The 16,930-nt window shown below is 33.0% G+C and overlaps 1 long non-coding RNA gene across 1 annotated transcript; it reads right to left on the reverse strand.

Annotated features, from left to right (window-relative positions):
- Window positions 1-15,053: 15,053 nt before the first annotated feature.
- On the reverse strand, window positions 15,054-16,116 carry LOC119632604. The gene is made up of 3 exons (XR_005246795.1): window positions 15,875-16,116; window positions 15,648-15,818; window positions 15,054-15,566 (listed from the first exon to the last, which is right to left on the reverse strand). It is a non-coding gene; the product is annotated as an uncharacterized LOC119632604 (long non-coding RNA).
- Window positions 16,117-16,930: the final 814 nt, after the last annotated feature.

The following is a 16,930-nucleotide window of genomic DNA, read 5'->3' on the forward strand; positions in this document are numbered from 1 at the left end:
CAGATTTTTGGTTTTTCACGCCCTAAAACAAGTTTTCCTCTTTTTTAAATGTCCAATGAGCCAACAACAGGAACAAAGACTCAGTGAAGGCAAACAAAACAAAAACAAGTCGTTTAAACAACATTTTTTTGGATTTAGCTAAACTCCAGCTCAGAGATGCCGATTTAAAATATCTCTCTCAATTACTGACGAACGATTCAATATGTGTGAGAATATAATATATAATAGTGAACACCATATCCTATATATGTATATTGACAAATTAAAATGTTTCCTCAAAACCTCTAGGTATGCTCTGATTCTGGATGCGATTTGCCACCAAGTCTCTCAAATACATAGCACAACGTTGCTGAATGTCAATGTGATGTCTACCCTTTCGCCGCTTCGACAGCGATATTTTCCCCTATATTCCTTAGCCTATTTATAGTACTAAATACTAAAACTATCTCGCTAACTATTTTATGTCACGACGTTTCAACTCTTACGGGTCAATACATGTTTTTTTCGAATTGTGTTTAAGATCTGCAAATTTCGCATTCTATCAACAAAAAAAAAGAAGGACGACTTCAAATCAAGTGTAGTAGTACCTTTCATATAACAACAAAAAATACACAAACATATATGAAAATTTATTATTATCTTTTTTTTTTATAATCAATTTACATAAATGTTGTTATCTGTTTCATCGAAATAAGGAAATAATTATCATTTAAACTTTTATGACTGTTACTTTCGTTTTTTTGCCATCATGAGTTTTAATGACCAACAACTATACGTACACTTATCTCTTCTAAACGTTCCTAAGCTGTATTTTCACTTACTTAGCAAGTGAACTTTTGCTATCCACGAGCTAACGAGTTAATTTTAAGTGCGCTATCAAATTCGGATGTTTTAGATATGCATACTTATTATGAGCTAGAGCACTGACTAATACAGTTATTTGATAAATTGCAAATATGTCCTCTATTCGAAAACTTCATCATCTCACGCAATTTCCTTTTTCTTGATATCGTCGATATCTTAATCGGATCAATAAGTCAGAATTAAGTGTAAGAAGCCTATTCGCAAAAAAAATTTGCATTGCTTTCAAACTCACTCAGATTTGATTTGATCATTATAGTTGCAAATTGTGATAAGTGCAGTTAGAGCATGAGAAAGCTGTATGGAAGATGATTATCGCATTCGCCCATAATGGAAACAAACAGCACGATAAGAATATTTCGATAGAATGTTCAGCGATATTCATAAGCATAAAGGAAACATTAATCCTTTACTTGAAAACAATGGAAGAGAAGAAAACGACTTGAAAGAGAAGACGTCAGTTTCTTTGCAAGCCTTTAAGACAAGTTTTATCGATCATTCATTCACGCGATGGCTAAAATCGAAAAGTTTAAATGGCTTCCTTACATATACACTTTCCGACGATTTCTCATTCCAAAAAAAAAAAAAGAGATCGACAACTCTCTCACTATAAACGTGATCTCCGAGCAATTGAATATCACAGAAAAAAGTGTAGGTCGATCTAAGACTATAATGAACTATGATAGAACATACATATCGACATCTTATCTAATATGCAATAATCTATTGGAAATACAAAGCTGAAGGAATAAACAAATACATTGTCACGTATCACGTATCAATTGCGAGTGCACTACATAACGAACATAACGAAAGCTTGAAGGAACAATTCGTTGTCCTTCCAAACACAAGCTTTGGAATTGTGATTGTAAATTCATTATCAAGCTACACTTGATATGACAAGTCATAAGAAAAAAAACATAAAAAATATAATGTCTCGAGGTTCAGAGTTTTAATGCGTCCATCATTCTTTAACTAATTTATTTTTTTTTTTAAATCAGAAAAGTTCAGCTCTCAGTATACCTTACATATGTGCATTTTTCCTCGCTTTTCGCTCTCAGTTGTATATCGTTGATGCTGTTTATCATCATACCGCATATAAAAATCACATGTAAAATTATAAACAAAAACAATAATAATAAGAAAGAGGAAGCAAAACAAAAAACACAAAAAGAAATGATTAACAAGCAATTTGCATTGGTAATGTGATAACTGCACACGCAATTGTTATTACTCTTGCTGTTGCCTGAATGTTAAATACATTGTTGTAAAAAAGTTCTAATTTCGCGGCATTATTGTCCTGGCACACCTAAACGTACACAAGTGACAAATGTTATGCTCTATAATGCAGTTTGTTTGTTTGTTTGTTTGTTTTTTTTTTTTTTTGTTTTTTTTTTGAAAATCAAACAACATGAAAAATAACAATTGACCGTTTGCTGACTTTTACTGCTGTGTGCTGAAGAGGTCGCATAAAAATTTTGGCAGAAGGACAAAAACAATGTTTGGAAATTGTTGGTTGTAGGTAGAGGGCTCAGGTAATATTGTATAAGATTGTTTGAAATTGGGCGCCCAGTCTATCTAATAGCATAACTTGTATACACATGTTTATGATCGTTTCACTGTGATTTGTTTTCGTTAGAAGGACTGAAGCAATCAGTAATAAATGTCTTTTTCTGATTATTTAGATACAGGCGCTATACAAATCATAAAATTCACACGTGCATCAATGTTTAAAGAATTCATAAGAAACTAACAGTACTTGAATCAGTTAACAGACTATCCTGCTAGTTTGTGTGTTTTGTGTTTTTTTTTTTTTTTTTTTTTTTTTTTTTTTATTCTTTTTGTCCTTTTTAAAAATAAAGTCTAACAATATGTTATCGTTCAGATTTTAAAATACTGATAAAAATTTCAATCTTGCCCAACAATCATTTAAGCAACCAGGCAGTCAAACTGGCCTGAGATTAAGAATTAAGTTATCATCATGTTATTATGCTTTGGTTAATAATGCCTTAAACCTTGTATTGTATTTATTTTTTTTTTATTATTTAAGAAATAGATATACTGACTGATATCCTCAAAAAAAAAAAAAAAGACAGGTACTTCCGTTTTACCGGGAACTCAAACAGCACCCACAAGAATAGATACGTATTGATATGAAACCAGCAGAAATATTTTTGTGTGCAGGCGTTTAATCTCTTGTCTATTAGTATGTAACACGTGCAATAAAATCTCTTACAATCTCTGCAGTACGTGTCACAAATATATTCATCATCTAAACAGTTGTATGCGGTTAGCCAATATATATATATATATATTGATTGCAGATCCTGCAGAAAGTAAAGTTTTTGTGATTTCATTAAATTTAAATTTCTAAATCATACGCAGGGACTTTTTCCAAAAATTCTCTAAAACTCCAACGCCACTACCTACCGCCGCTTCTCCTTCGCCCTTTGATTCTCTCTCTGAAATTCTCTCTCTCTCTCTCTCTCTCTCTGTCGATTTCTACCCTCACACACAGGCGCACACACAAACACAAAAGCGGAGAGAGGGTATGTCTTAAATTGTATGCTTTCAGTTGAGTGATGAATGTGGTTTTGCATGCTTGCATAATTGATGCACAAGTTTGCGGTTTTGTTAAAGGATTTCAATCTTTTTTTTTTTTTTTTTTTTTTTCTGTTTTATTTTTGGGTTTTAATTATCGAAAACGCACAGATTTTAGAGATTCCCAACAACATAGAAGGCATACCGAAACGGAACTTCTATTCGACTTATAGCCAGCCATTCCTTATTTAGTTATTTAGAAAAACATTTTGCGTGCTTGACAATGCTACTCAGTGGTTGACACGACATCTTTAGAAATAATCAAAAATTCTGGATTGATTATCTTCGCTATTTATACGAGACCAATAAGTAGTAATGCTTATATATTGATTTTAACTATAAAGCATCGACAGGATGTTGAAAGCTTAACGCCACTGTCGCACACGAACTCACAATGTTAATATGTTAACTCATGAAGAGTATAAAAAAAACCAAACGCAGATTATAGATAAAATCCGCACAAATTGGTATAAAGCACCAGTGAATAGATTATAACAACAGTTTGTTGCAAATTTAATGAAAACCACAACTTTTCAATCAGCACTTCGGTTTTGGGCACAAGCAGAAGCTACTCTCTGCTCAAGTACAAGTATTCATTCACACGTACATTTATCCATGTTTTAAACACTTTTCAGGAATATACTTTAAACAAAATTTTAATAAAAAAAAAAAAAAAAAAAAAAAAAAAAAAAAAAGAGAAAAGAACGCATAGTTGATTGTCCATGTAAAGAAGCAAAAATCACGATCACATAGATTGGGTTTGACCATAGCCTTGTAATCTTCCTTATCACTTTCTTTAGATTAGCTTTAAAAATCAGCTAAATTGATTCATTCATTATACCTAATGTTATTTGCTTAGCAATCTTCACATTGTATTACAATATACGCGTTTTCAATTTATATTTACAGCCACGTGCACACCACACACACATGAAGCCGCATAACACAAACGCACGTTTACCCAATTTTTTCAACTATATAATTGCGTTAAAGATTTTTTTACTAAAATTCAAAGACATTTTTTCTATATTCTAAGTGAAGTTTATTGAACCCAATCTATGAATCTTATGGTATTTTTATCGATGATCTTTTACCATTCTTCTGTCCATCACTGTAATGTTTCTAAGATATCTGGATGAAAAACAGGATCAATTTCAAGAGGATTTCGACAAGCCTCTTTTAAAGTCAGCTTTATATGATTAGGAGATTTTTTGCACAAAGCAAAACAAGACTCGTAAAGATATTTTCGAAAAATTGTGACGCAAGCAGCCATTCTTACAGATCATCTAAAAGTTCGATTTAAATGTGATCCCATGATGTAGTTGGCTTTCCATGCCAACGTTGATCTACCTTGATCAGAATGAATTTTGATTATATCACACTCTATACTTTTTGATGCTATTTTTGTAAATGAAAGATTGTTAGTTAACACTTAGCCGACCGCGCGCCCTAAAGAGACCTGGACAGTTTCCACTGCGCATTTTTTTTTTGTGGTATCACAGGCTGAAATTCGCTACCTTCGAATATTGTTTATGTAATCAATTTTATCCTGCAGTAACGATTTACATAATTCTTACACAAAATTTGAAATTAAAAATTTATTATACTTATTTTTTAATTGTTATTCAGAGGTGCAGGTAATAGAATCAGAAAAAAATAATAAGTGGTAAATAAAGTAATTCAAATAAGAAAGAAAAGAGCACAAGGTAATCAGTATTGTTTCGCGCGTATGATATCTCTCGGAACATGTAAGCTTATGCAATGGCACATTACAAGATTCGCAAACATACCGTGTATGGCGAGATATTTTATTTACGAAGCCTACTCTGCATTTCCATTGAGGATATTGTCTTGCTTCCGTTTGTGACAATAGGTACCAGTTTGTGTATTTCATGTCTTGGGATCAACGTCCGGGTGGGTCCTGTTTCGGTATTCTTCCTATTAATTGTACTATATTCGATTGTCTTGCATTATATTGGAACAATATTTTGAATTTCCTCCTCCTCCCATTGTATCAATGCTATTGTCACATTGAGCAGTAATATGCTTGCAAAAATGTATATACATAGAATATTTTTCGAAGGGAGAATCAGTAGAAAAAGAATTTCGAGTTGAACAGTCGAAAGTATTACCAAAAATAAATTGGGGATAGTTCTACAAAAAAAAAAAAAAAAAGCCTTTTTAGTTAAAGGGTAGATTTACTCGATCGGTCGGCTAAGTGTTAACGAGAAAGGTTATCTACTTCTTGCCCAAATATCAGAAGAACAAAGCAGCGTTTTGAGTCCTTGAGTTTAGGAGAAGCAGTTTACTTTCTGTTAATACTGCCTTCCGGAGCCATGATCCGCACAAATATATATGAGCGAAACTTTTTTGAATATATTTTTACGAAACCATAAGTACTAGAAAGAAATAAGACAAAATTGATGAACGTATGTGTCGAATATCAACTTTCCATTTTAGTTAGTTTTTACGGCTGACGGCTACTCCCAGAAGAAACGAGTCAAATCGACTCATTTTGTTAGAGAGAGAGAGAGAGAGAGAGAGAGATATGGCTTCAACATCTGGAAAACTAGAACAAGTATAAAAAAAATTAAATATAGATATTTAAAGTTATTTTCATACAAATAAAAGTTTTCGAAAATCTCTGAGACACTACACACAAGCATTTTCTAAAGCTGAAATGAGCGAAACCGATATTTTTGTTGGTTCCAAAGATAAAAGAGTTTCCTCTTACGTGAAAACATTTTTCATCATTAAAATTTATACGCCTTTAACATTGTTTTATACCCATTAGCGCAGTGTGAGGGTACGATCATTTTTTCAAAACACTTGCTGACAGTTCAGCCGTCACATTCGGAATCGTTTTAAGCATTTGCGTGTGTGCTTCCGTTCATTTATGTAATGTATGTAGTCAATATTTTCTTAGTCGCAAATATAAAGAGATCACTTTCAAATTTGCCAAACACGTTGCAAGTTCTTGAACGCAAGTCGCTCTTGAGTGGTGTAGGTCAAATCACTACCTCTAAGAAGAGTAAGATCATCCCTCTTTTCAAAGGCAAATACTGTCTTACGAGTTTCGGTCATTACCTACTCGGTTACTCTTACTTTTACTATACGGACCCCGTAACCTTTCCAGGCTTTTCTTTCTTTTTTGATGGTTTTTGGATGGTTGCGACAGGTTTCTATCCACTCGGTTGATTGCCGATTTGAGTCAGGAGTGTAGCGACAATTCCAAGCTTCAAATGAATCGTAATGAGTCACAAAGCTGTGCGACATGATTCAGATCCGCTTCCATTCCTTACAAATATGTAAATGAATTAATGACACAGAAGTCATAACGATTTGTTACTTGTGTATTTCAATATACGTTGTTGTATTAATGAGTCCGTAAAAAAGTGTTAATTCCAATATTTCTTTAGTGGTAAATTGAAGTTCTTTGGAAAACGGTACTACAGGCGCGTTTCCCAGCATACATAAAATACATTTATCACAAATTTTTATTACATCTCATCTTTATGCTTTACACCATATTCTGCCTAAGTTAGTTTTGCGTGCAAATTTCTTCGTCTTTCTTCGATTACTCAAAATTTCTCCACATATATCGAAGAGTGCTGTAGTGCTACCTTCCCTTACTGGACCCATCGATATGGAACTCGCTTATAAATCGGAAAACTATAAAATATTTCGCAGCATAGTTTCACCAATTTTAGCATCACCTTCTCAAGTATTCTTGTTCAAGTATTTTCTATTTAAGGACATCCAAATCAAAGGGTGTTCCATCCTTCATCTCATCTTTCCATGTTCACAACTTTCGATAAACGTATTACAACTAGCAGCTCATTCTAGATGATTATTATGCTAGTTTCTGCAAATTTTTCAATCGATTTCTTCTATATGTTGTGGCATATTTTCGCTTTCTCTCGTAATCAAATTCAACAACTTCTTACATAGTGCCACCTTCCAAGTAAGGTGATTCGGCTCTTTATACATAAGCGTATGTTTACAAAGGCTTTGTCAGTGTTTCAGAGACGAAAACAGATACGATAAACAAGGTAATTAAATTATTTCGTAGTTCATGTAGGTTCATGTATAAAAAACAACAAGGGCGAAATAGAAAAAATAGAACAATACTATTTGTATAGCAGCCGTAATTGTAGATGGCCATGACATCGTTGTAAACTTCTTTCACGCAAGACAAATCCAAACGGATGTTTTAGATTTATAGGGGAAATGGAGTCTACAAGAAACTGTTTTCTCTCATGAGAGAAAAAGTGAACAAAATTTTTGGCAGACGCATGTGACAAAATCCAGGCGAGTTTGTTTGACGAAAAAAGATTGTTTTGATTTATTCTGCAAAAACTTGGTAGGTTATTTTCATTAAAATTTATTGAGGCCTTTGTCGAGCAACGAGTTTTAAAATCTTCCGTGTAAGCTGATAAGAAGAATGAAATTGAAAAAAAATAAAATTTCCCCATTCTTGCGTTTCAACAATGTTCCGCAAGTTCTCTCATCTCATCAGATTTAATTGATATGACTACATAGTGTTCAGTCTATCTCTTATATACGAAATTCAATTTAAAACATTATAAAATATTATCTTTCTTAGGAATTAGTTTACTCCCATTAGAACACTTTTTCGGATCACATAAACTAGAGATGGTAAAGATATTTCTCGATCTAGGTACATTATTCGACAATAAATTTTGCTTTAACTTACCCATAGAACTTTCCACAAATAAAGCTAGATCTCTTACTTGGTTAATTTTGAATACTTCTTTGATGAAAATGAGTTCATAATAATAATTTAACATCAAAAATTTAACCGTAACGAACTTAGGCCAACTAGGTCTATATGTCAAAGAGAATTAATTTTTAAAATCTTACGATGAAAATTGGTCCTTTGTAAATTAACCCGAGGGAATTTGAAGCACATGGGTATATTTTTTCGACTGCACCATATATAGAGGGATTCTTATGAAAGCAAATCTTTCTTTGGCGACAAAGTCTCGTTTGTAGTTTGTGATAACGACAACAACTTGAACATAATAATAAAATTTTTAACAAGTAAATGAAGTTTGCTAAATTTAAATCTCATCGACTTTGGAGTATTCTCCAATATGGGGGCTTTCACGAAAATGAAGTGTTTACCGAAATACCTAAGTGGTTGCACAATAAAATCCCAAGAAAGCCCAGAAAACCCAAGAATTTTATATTTTTATGCGGCGTGCGCTGCATGTTGAATAAAAGTATTCAATAGAAATAAAAATGAATTAAAAATGATATACATATATGCCACTTTCATATATTATTAATATAGTTGGGGCAGTTGGCATGCGCGGCGATAATATATGAAATTTATTTAAATGTAAGTAAAACATAATGTGGCAAATATTATGTTTTCTGCAACATATTAAGTTTTTAAGGCATACAGTAGAGAAAAGAATAATAATAATAATAAATTCGACAAAGCATGTTTTCAGTCAAAGGAATATAAGCATCTTACGCTCGCATATACATGTATACTTGAAATAGATGGCTTGTGTTTTTTTTTTTTTTTTTTTTTTAAGAAGATTGTAAAATGCTTATCACAGAAGAAGACTGCAGATTGCATCGCTCCAGATCATAAGTAGAGTTCCGTAACCAAGAGCAGGCATATGGCGCTCCATACGAGCGTTTCTACTAAAGCGTTAATATACGCAAGCATACGTTTATTCAATACATTCTGCTATTACCTAAACGCAAGTATACATATACAAACACAAGAACGAAGACCGTGACGGGGTAACTGTTGGACACATGGGTATTAAAACCGCAATCTAGAAATTTGTCCACACTATTATTAGTCCGGCATGTTCTGAAACGTTGCAAAGTATGTCGGAAACTACACCACTTGTCAAAAATATGTAGTAAGTCAACTAAAACTCGCAAATGATATGTAAACCGAAATGCCCGGAGAACCGTGAAACGTGATTTTATTGCCCCTCTTCAACGTACTCGGTCAGAAAATAAGATTGTGTCAGTCTTCGTCAATCGTTTACGAAATGGGTCACAGACGTCGCTATGAGCGAGCAACCGCTCAAGGATCGGTTCATTCAAACGCGTATACCAGCAAACCTTTTCGCCATTACAGTCGAAGCTTTGCAGTGCAACGACAATATACCACACCGTAAATCTCGTAAGAAACTCGGTCGAACTAATAAACCGGTTAAGAAAATTATTGAGTAGTTTTGCCGATACCTTATATGATAAGAGCACGTCGGAGAAGCTGATGTAGATAAAATAATCGCAAAAGAGCAGATTTTCAAGTACGAAGGAGAACGAAAGTACTATAATATTTGTCAGCGTCTTTGGAGTTCGTAGTTTGGAGAACTGGTATTAGTTAACTGGTATTAGTAAAAAAACGGTATTATTAAAAATGCCGCTAAGCTAGCGTCACGTTTAACTGTACCGTTTAAAGCCGCTCGTGTTGTTTCTCCATTAATTGCTCGGTTTCAATGCCATGAAATGAGCCACATATCCCGTATTGCTAATTTAAGTTATAACCGAGGTACAACACTCACCCATCAGACGTTTCTATTGCGGACAATTCTATGCATTTTGAATATTTATCAGGGATTCGATTGCCGTAATGTGCAAATTTTTCCTTTGCCAGGCGGGGACGAATGTCGAACCAAGATTATAGGGGTAACCATCATCTTCAGTGGATCATGAAAGCTGGCGACCGATTTCGACGAACTCTTGCATGTGGTCATGAAGTGGTTAGATCGATCAAACGATTTGATATTGCACAAAAAGGCTGAATCGATTTTAACTGGACCATATGGACCGTATCCGAAGCGTGACCACAACTTGAAGAAGGCGGTGTATTATTACAGACTTGAGAACCCCGAAATTTTCAATCTCCATGTCCAGATAAAAACATCTCCGTCAGTAACCGCCGAATCCAGCATCTTTATGAATACAAAGGCCAACACTACCACTTCGTGTTAACTCGATATGATCGCTGAAGCATCATCCCCTTGACAGGAAACAACCGATCGCCCGACCTCGAAAGGAAAACTAATTCTTACTGATCTTACTTCAAACTGTTCGTAACATAACCCGAACGATTGGATCATACAGAAATTATCCATGAGAAGAAGCAAATGAGAACTGTAAATATCTCACTGTGAGTATGAAAAGCGCAAACGAGCGCCACGGTAAGGTCAGTATCACGCCCAACAGTTAACTACCCACCAAAGAAAAGAGGTGAAACAGACAGCACAAAAGAGGGAACTAGAGGAAGTGAGAGTAACTCCGTTCGAACCAACCTTCCGGTTTGAGAGTAACGATCCATTGCCGGGCTTCCGCTTTACTTTGACAGAGTCGACCGCCGAAATAAAAAGACATATCAATTTTATTCCATTCCAGAACATTCGAAGGTAAATTCACAATTAACTAAAATTGAAGTAAACGAAGAGTGAGAAATGGAATATTGTATTTATAAATAACGATAAAATGAATTGATATTAAACAATTAAAGATGATAAAATGGATAGGTAAGTGCCGGAGATATACAAGCTAAGATGATATCAAATGAAATAAAAAGAGATTGGCTTATAACGTTTATAAAAGATTTGGTTCCTTTACATTTTTTTTTTATATCGGCGTAATGACTCCTAACTGGAGAGTTAAGTAGCAGTAAGACTTAAAAACAAAGAAAGGCTACCTATAGAATTGAATAATAAAAACCATTAAATATACAAAAAAAAAAAAAAAAAAAAAAAAAAACTATAATTGAAAACTGAATCGTCATATACATATAAGTTAAACAGTTCAATGGATAGTCTTGATCTAAACAAAAATCGTAACAGCCAGAGGACTGCACTGAAGGTTATTAACTTCCAGATTATAACTAACAAAAAAAAATGTTTCTTAAGCCAATACTTTGAAAAACGAAGGAGTTGTGTTGACGTGATAAATATATACAAAATTCTCATCAAAATGAACGCAGATTTACAGTTGTGTGTTCTTAAAAATGCGGTAAATACATTTCAACAGAGTTGTAATCTGTAAACAAACGAATGCAAAATGAAATCTGATGCCATAGTATTTTCTTTTATTTTTTTTTTTTTTCTTTTCTTAATGAAGTTACCCATATAAGTATATAAAAGAGAAGAAAATATAAGCTACAAACTTTTCAGAAAATCACTTGTATCGTTAATAAGTGTACTATAGCATTTCACTTGCCAGCCGATAACTTAGTTATGTGCTTGTACGTAGCCGATCTTAAAGATATTTATAGTTTTTCCGATGGTTCATTTTGTCATAGTTAATTGTATAGAAAATGAGCCAAAGCAGCAGCAAAGGTTATTTAAAATAAAAGGCGACTGTTTACGCAGTCACCTTTTAGCCATACATGCCGTTTTATTCTTTTCTTTTTTGTTATTCTTATTCTTCATATTATTAGTTCATTGGTCAAAAATCATTTGCACTTAATCTAGAATTAGACAGTAACAGAAGATGTTGTTTGATTCATGTCAGCATGTTTACCAATACATCATTTAGCTATTGACGGCACCGACTATCCTATGCTGACTTCCACTTCACACACTTTTATATACTGTAACAGACGCGCACAGACAGCAAATAATTTAGTTTTGGTATAAATGCAGCATTTTAAGTGAAAAATTAAAAGATAATACACACATAAGCCACGTCTTATTCATTTTTCATTCATTCACGCGGCGCTCGGGTTCAAGCGTCGGAACCTCATTCTAAATAATCAAAAATCCAAAATACTCCACACAACTTTCTCTGCTTGGATGGCACTAGCTATCAGAGGATTTGTGGATATATGTGGATTATAAAGAATTAATAAATTCGCTGGTTATTTACTATATATGCGTATAATCATTTAAGAATTTTTCTTATTCTACAGTACTTGTGGTATAGGGTTTATTAAGTTAGTCCAGACGTATATAACACGCAGAAAGGTTTAAGATAGATCCACCTTTTATCATATCGATCGACTCAAATGTCAATCCATGTATTTTTGTGGCGAACGCTACTAAAAATGGTTCGGTTTTTCGACCACTCTTCGTATAGCGCCTTATTGAACATATATAGGCACAATCACGAAACACAAACTGTTATATGGAAAGCAAGTCGAATTTTCCAAAATGCTTACTTTCATGAAAACAATGTGTATTTTTTGATGTATTGTTGCCTAAACGAGCAAATAACTGTAACAGCCGAAGTGGTATAGGGCATTCAATAGTCGGTCTCTGTCCGACTATAATATTCTTATAATATTCTATTCATGAAGAAATCGTTATTTCATGGCGGTAAGAGCAATATGTTAAGTATGTTAAGACGCTTGTAACGGTTCAAATTAAAGTTGCCACCTTAGATTGACGTGAATTCATTTTAGAGATAAATTTAGAGGAAATAATTATTTGATAATTAAAGATAAGGAGTAAGAAAATGTTATAATTAGTTAAAAAGAAAAATTTGCTTTGCAACTTTTGTAGCGAGAATAAACCAGAAACGAGTTAATAAAAAGCCACATGGCTTTTCCACCGTTAATTTATCAAATCTACTTAAATGCAAAATATAGAATTCAAAATATTCTCAAATTTTCACTTTTTTTTTTTTTCTTTTCACCGATCCTCAAATTTGCAAAACAAACATTTGCACTTCGTGGGAGTTAAACATTTTTGAAATGAATATAACTTTCATTTTACTATTAGGTATTACGATATAATTTCTTCGTTTTCCTCTTTATAAATCTTACTTAAATATCACTCATATAAGAAAGTTTTATTTTGTCACGCGGTATAAACAACTTTGTTTCTTTTATTGTTTTTTTAAACTAATTCTCCTTTTACGCATTAACCCTTTGCTCTCGAGGGCTCCGAAGCGGAGCCATTTAAAATTGGTCTTAAAACTTGAGGGCTCCGCTACGGAGGCATTGTAAATAATATGCAGTTCTTAACATAACAACAAAAAAAAATCATAAAAACTAATATTCGGATGTTTCGCTGTTGGTGAAAAATGACGAACGCGGCTCGCGGATTGTAATACGAATGAAAAAGGCTTCATTATAAAAATTACAAATCTTCAAGTTTCACGCCAAACTAAGTAATACTTTTCCTACCCAATTTATTAATTATTCATTTTTAATCAAATTTTTCCAATCATATTCACAACCTCTTATTCCGGGCGAAATGCATTGTGATTGTAAAATTGATCAAAGTTCTCATTGGCATAATTAATGTGGTACCGCGCAAAAGAACTTTGAATAAAATTTGCAAATCCAAATACACGTACATATCCAGCACACCCAAAAATGATTTCCTCCTCCTTCACGGCGGTTTTCACGTGACTGAAAAAAGATAAGTAAGGAGTTGCATAGAAAAAAATGCAATTCAAAAGAAGTGTTAGGTTTACTTGTACGACGAGAATCTAGCCAGTGTTTTCATCCGACGGAGCGAGTTGTATAACAATTTATGTATCTCAATAAAAACTTCATAAATAATTTGTTATTTTTACCCGAACACACAGGCATTTTGATACTCTTGTTATTTTCAAGGTACTCGGCAGTCGGATACGAGCAATAAATTTATTTTCTTAAAGCGAATACAATAGCTAAAGCCCCTCTATAAACTTGGCGAAAGAAATCTTTTTTCCCCCAACCAACTATTCGAGCTAAGACAACAGAAATTCACGAACGCGAATTTCGCCGATAAAACTGAGTTTAGTTTACTTTCATTTTAAACATTCATACTTTTGTTGATTTTATTGCTTTCACAAAATGTTCATCTTCATTCGTATTTCTTTTTTTCTCGGGATAGAGTCCCGGACAACTTCATCAAAGTAGTTTGTTATATAATGTTAATCACAATTGCTGGATAAGAAAACTTTTGAGTAAAAGCAATAGGTAATAAAGTTACTTTAAAGTGCTGAGATCGAAGCTTGTGTACCTATCACTATTCATTTATCGTACCATATATTGTAAGTTATTATTACTCGATCAGTATTAAGAAGCTTTACATGTTTTCCGATTTTATTTAGAATAAAACGGTAAAACTGAAAAATTTGATAAGTTACAATTTCGTGAGAATGTGAGTGATATGTTTTCCTATAAAATAAATTTAGTAAAATATCAGCTCTCTATTCTCTACGATCTACGAATAATGAACGAAAACACACAAATAATTTGCGCTTAGAGAAACAGAAATGCTTTCAGTTTGCACTTTATTAGGCATGTATCCTTTGACCGATATCGCGCATTTTCAATACCAACCTGCGTGCAAGAATTTCCAATGTTTCTGTTAAATTTAAAGTCGGCATCTGAAAAGATCACCCACGCAACGAGGCAAAGAGGACTAAATCAATTGAAAATGTCACGCCGATTAACTTACTACTTTACGTGGTCTCTAAAGCTTCCTTTTTTGTTTTGAAAATATTATGAAAAATGAGTAGATGGTGAGTATAAGCGAAGAGAAATAATTTAGAAAAATTACATTTACCTTAGGATATCTGTCAACCCACCAGGGTTGTTTTTTTTTTTTCTTATTTAATTAAAACGAAGTCAAACATTTTTTTCCATCACCTGACCGCTTAAAAAAGTATTATACAATATATTAAATTTCTATGGATAAATGCCATATACAGAAAGATTTACAGCAGGCTCAGCTTACGAATTAGAATGATTTTCTGGATCAGCGAAAATCTGTCTGATTATCTGCCTCCACCATACAAAACATTCATATCGAAAATAGGTTTTCAGGATCGAATCATTTTAATTTGGAAATTGCCCTGCGGCTAAGATCCAGGATCCAGCATTATTAGCCAACTTTAAGTTTAATCTACGTTTCGCGTTAAACATTGTCATTTTTCTGAGAATTGAGAATTTGTCGCGTCTCTTATGAAATATTAAGCTCTTTCCGATCATTGTCTACAACTTTCAATGAGTATTATTTGATTATCAGGTGCACATTAGAATCTGTGGGATGAACATTGCGAACAGCAGTAAAGCTCAAAGTTATAAGCACTATGTGCGTAATGTGTTAGACGAATATCCGCATTCTGTTTCACCAGACTTGATGAGGCGTCGTATTCTTGAAAATTTAAAGAATTTATCGAATTAAACGACACAGCGAGCTAATACAAAAAGCTATTATAGTTACTTTTACTCTTACCATCATTGCTGGCGCTTATAGGTCATCGTAATCCTCATTATCGGCATCACTCTCGTAATTGCAGCAAATCTTATTCGTGTAACGGTATACTGATGCTTGCTATTTTACTCTTGTCGATCTGTTTATGTTGTAGTTGCTTCGGAATATCTTTAAAAAACGTTTTTCTATTTTCTAAAAATAAACATTTTACAATGAAATCGTATACGATGTTAATATGAAGAACAAACCGATAGACCAGTCCTTTTTTATTGTATTACATAACTATGTTTGCTAAAACACGGGACTTATATCAATATAGTCAATACAGTTTCCATTCATTTGCTTTCCGTTTCCTTTAATTTAATAAAAAGAAAATACTTTTAGCTATGAACAGCCGATATAAAATGGGCGACTGACAAACGATTAAAGCCGAAAATAATACATAATAATGCATAATAATACATAATAATAATTGCAAAATTTTCTTGTATTCTTGTATTTGCCCATACGCGCTATATATACATATGCGCACGCATGCGTCGCGTGTGTATGTGCTCGAAATATTTGTAGTCACTTTGAACTAATTAAAATTAAAAGCCTAATAATTAGCATTATATTTGTCAATAAAGGAAATTTTTACAAACATATATACATACATACATAAATGAGTGTACATCAACTTAATAGCCGACCTAACGATATTTCGAAAATGACGACTATTTGTTTCTGATTTCATTTTCGTTTTATATTTTTCTAAATTCTTTTCTATTCTTTAACAATTTGCTTACCTTAACAAAATGCTTGTTTTAAGCAAACTCGACTATAGTTTAATCGATCATATATGACAACAAAAAGGTGTCAAATATAAATATCTTGAAACAGGTCGTATTCCTGCCGACCTAACTAAAAGGTTGAACACGATCACTACATTTTGAGCAATATATATGTTAAGCTACTATTTTGCGACTATTAAAATAATATTGATTATGTGCAATTATAGTAGTAGTCGTACGTATACATGGATACTGCATATCAATATAAATTTTTTAATTTTAAGGGCGTCAGCTCATTGACAGGCAAAACCAATATTTTACGGTTAATAATGCTAATTTTAAAAACTTTTATTTTTTCATATTGTCATTAAAATAATTTCGCTATGATAACCAAAAGAATTATGTATTAAATTAATGTAATTTAGTTGAACTTAAACTTAATTTAAATTTATTGTTTAGCAAAAAGTTAATTCTTTGCAAAAACAAATCGTTCGAAGAGCACTTAGTAGTCAATTGTGATGCATAAAAGAT

Source organism: Glossina fuscipes, unplaced genomic scaffold (genome assembly GCF_014805625.2).
Source record: "Glossina fuscipes isolate IAEA_lab_2018 unplaced genomic scaffold, Yale_Gfus_2 1, whole genome shotgun sequence".
Lineage (NCBI taxonomy): Eukaryota > Metazoa > Arthropoda > Insecta > Diptera > Glossinidae > Glossina > Glossina fuscipes.